Below are 4,276 nucleotides of genomic sequence, written 5' to 3'. Positions count from 1 at the left end.
AACTTATTTTTCGAATTCATGCTGCAAATAAGACCATATTTCGATTCCGTTCACCAAAAAACTTTAGTGAGAAAAATCAAAAAAACGAACTACAAACATATTAACGCCAAATATTTATAGAATATTTAAAAATATATATATATATATATATATATCATTAAAAACTTAAGTATATGTAATGCATATATACACATGCGATTAAGTGTGAGCGATATATAGGTTACCGAACATGCCACATAAATAAACACGTAGGTTGGCGCAGCGGAAACCAAATTGAATTATTTATTCGACAACTTTCAACTGGCCAACTAATTTTTTAAACTACAACCCAGTGAAGAGTGCGCTACAAAAAATTAAAGAACGAATCCGCCCGATCAACTGGAATGGAACAATGAACGAGGTTGTCTGGGAGATGAAAGTTGGGAACGGTAAGTCGATACTTGCTAACTATTCAACAACAATGGCAATAAAAGCAAGAAATAAAGGGAACGAAGTATCAACAATATCAATCGATACAAGATGATTAGTTGAATACATTCATTCTTCTCAGTTGCGTGTGGAGATGCGGGGGAGGGTTTTGTTTGTTTGTTTGTGTTTGGTTGTTTGTTTGGTTGTTTACATTGTGTTTGGTTGAGTTTGGTAGTTTGTTTGTTTGTGTTTGGTTGTTTGTTTGGTTGCTAACCGTTGTTTTTTCGTTTTATGATGAGAATAATTGAGAGCATGTATGCCAACATGAGGTTGTTGTTATATTGTGTGTGTATTGAGTTTTAAAAGGAAGAAATTAAAAAAAAATGTCATAAAATGTTAGAAAATTAATGTAAATAAGAAAACATTCAACATTACATACAACACAACATACAGTACAAAACATCATAAACAACACAACACATACAACACAGCACATACAACACAACACATACAACACAACACATACAACACAACACAACACATACAACATTCAACAGCGCAACGAGGCGAATTTTAATATGAATGAGTTGAGGATGATAAATGTGAACGGACGTTAATTTTATGGGCTCCTACAATATAATGTAGCAGGTGCTACAAAGTACAGACACTCGACAACGCAACATCACACACAGCCTCATTTACAACACACAACAGCACACATATAAATTAATTAAGTACACATAAAACTTCACAAAATCGTAGTTGCATAATCAAACACGCACATAAAGCCATATACGTAAACATACGCACAAGAACACACAAATATATACATGCATATATATATATATATATATACATCTTATATATGCAATTATTAAAATCACAGCATGTTCCGCGTTTATAAGCTTCCTATTTAATTTTTCGATTTATCAAATGGTAGATCGTAATTAATTGTCAAGTTTCTTGAGTTCAATACCAAAATTTTATTTTTCTCGGAACATAATGATTTTCATCAATAATCGCATTTCTGATATATTTATATATATTTATTTATAACAGTTGCAACATTTTATGATTGCGCAATGTTTCACAACGAAATAACACCTCGACTTTACAACCGGGTAACATCAACATTATTGTGCAATTTAAAAATAGCTTCCACAAGAAACTTTTGAAAAATTTTTCTCTACTTATACAAAATTTTTTCCCGCCACCGCTCCCAACCCAGCCATGCATTGAACATTAGATGGCACGTTCAGATAATTCCTTCCTTCTTGGGGATGTTTAAAATCCATTTTATGTAGAGGGCGCGTGTGCATACATAATTAAAGGCATATATATAATACATCATTGTACATTATATATATATATATATATAATTATACAATATTATATATATTTTAACAAAAATCTCGCGTATATATGTATATATATATATAATTTTATTTTTATCGATATGTGACTGTCACAAATTGCAACTTAACTGCACAGATAAAAATCCAAATGAACAACCATGAGACAATTATTTTTATAAGTAGTTAATAAAAATTATTAATAATTTTAACAAAAATCTCGTTTCATTGAGGAAGTTTATTAAATGTTTAGGGCCAGCTTAAAATACCATCTCATCACAAGAACGCAAAGCAAACACACACACACACACAAACACACACACACACAGTTACAAATAATTGTTTGTTTGAAGCAGTTACATTTTATTGCTTAAGATCTAATCAGCCGATGTTTACGTTGACGAAATTAACATATCAAGGTCTGTCGGAGGGCCTTCTTTAATCATCGCATTCATTCTTTATATTCATTCCACTCATCCATTATTTAATCCTTCTTAATTTGTATAAACAATTAAACAAACGCGTTAATTAATGGATGGGATTGATTTAATCTTTAATGGCTCCATTAGCATTCAGCGGACCTAACCTCACTGTAGTTTAAACCTGAGAGAAGCAACGGCCCTTCTAACAGAATTTCATCTCACGTGTAAATAAACACAAATGCATTCGTACTCCACAAAGTTTTTTATTATTTCGAAAATTAAATTCCAGTCATCCTAACAACAAAATTGAACTTATTTGAAAGATTCGTTTAAAAGATTGTTTCGGTCACCAATCCATTTTTGAAGTTATAAGAAGTAATTTGAACTGAAAATGTAGCTAGTAGTCAGAAATGAAAAGTTTCTGTCGTTGAAATGAACTACTGAACGTTTTCTGATTGCTCCATACAAATTTAAACGTTGACAAGTTAAATATAAAGATGAAGTAGAACATCATACGCACAGCAGACACAAACAAGCATCGTAGATTTCACGCATAAACTTCTTATTTTGTTGTGTACACGCGCAAGTAACGTAACACCTCATATATGCACTCGATGGAGCGTTTAATTTTAATATCTCATTTCATTGACAAAAACTTTTCTATCATTCCTACACACGAGAGAAGATTCAATTTTCTGAATCAAAATCAAAATGAATCAAAAAGAATGCAAGATTCTAGAGGAAATCTCACAGGAGATGTAACAAACGTGAATAGAATTTTAAAATATATAATTATTGATTTTTGGCTACAACTACAAAAAATATAAGTTCAAAAATAAATAAATAAATAACATTCAATTAATAATAAAAAAAATTAATAAATAAGTGAAAATTAAATGAATAAATGCAGAGGTAAACAAAATACCTTTTTGAGATATCTCTTCAACATCTTTGACGAAATTGCTACCGACAAATTGAAGAAAACAGTCGTCACAGCAGTCGCTTCTTCGGCTCTTCTTGAAGATATCGTTGAATAATATCTAATAATCTACACGTTCAACTTTCAAAAGTCCTTTTAAATATGCTCTAAACACTTTATTTAAATAAAATCACTGATGTCAATATTTAAAATAAATGAAATTGTCAAATAGGCAGATAACTAGAGTACAAGTACTATTTCATCAATTCAAACACGAACGAGTGTCCAACTTGTTCACCACTTTATATACTCAACGGTCTTTCATACATCCATACTATTTCCATATATTGTATAAAATATGAATATATTTTATACACACACACATATATATTATATATGTATATGCATGTATGGTTATATGTGTAAGTGCACACAGTATGTGTGAATTTATTATGTGTGCGTGTGTGATATACAGGAATGATGATGATTGGTCAATATATCTGCTTGGTAAGGTGGACTCGTGTGTTCATGTGTGATGGACATATACACACATTGTATGTTCACATGTAAATATTGTATGTGTATGTATGTATATATATATATATATATATATATATATATATATATATATATGTTTGTGTTTGTTTGTTTGATGTGTGTGTGTGTTTGTTTGGTGTGTGTGTGTGTGTGCACACTGTATGTGTGAATGGGGTTGTTTAAGTTTAATCATTCATAAATCATTAATCATTTACACATTTATTTTTCAACCCCTCTGATTTAGTTTAGTATGATTTGAAGGACAATATACAAAGCATTAATTTACTTTTAAAATATTTTTGCATAAGTTTATTTTTCAATATGTATCAGTGGAATGTTAGAATGTGTGTGCGCGTGAATGCGTGTGTGCACGTATTCGAATTTGAGTCTGTGTGATTTACATGTGCATGAATATTTCATTAATTCAACAGGTTTGTGTGTATATCTGTGCGTTTGTGCTTGTGTTTGTGCACGTGATTTTGTATCTAATTTGTAAAACTTTGAGTATGTGTGTGTATGTGTGTTGGTGGTGTGTACATATGTGTGTTTATGTCGGTGTGTGTATGCGTGCGTGTGTGATTGTTTGATGGAGTTTTCAGTATTTTGTAAATACATTAAAATAAATCGTGGGTATTCTA

The sequence above is a fragment of the Helobdella robusta genome, assembly GCF_000326865.2.
Source record: "Helobdella robusta unplaced genomic scaffold HELROscaffold_59, whole genome shotgun sequence".
Classification (NCBI taxonomy): domain Eukaryota; kingdom Metazoa; phylum Annelida; class Clitellata; order Rhynchobdellida; family Glossiphoniidae; genus Helobdella; species Helobdella robusta.
This window is presented reverse-complemented; position numbering follows the sequence as displayed.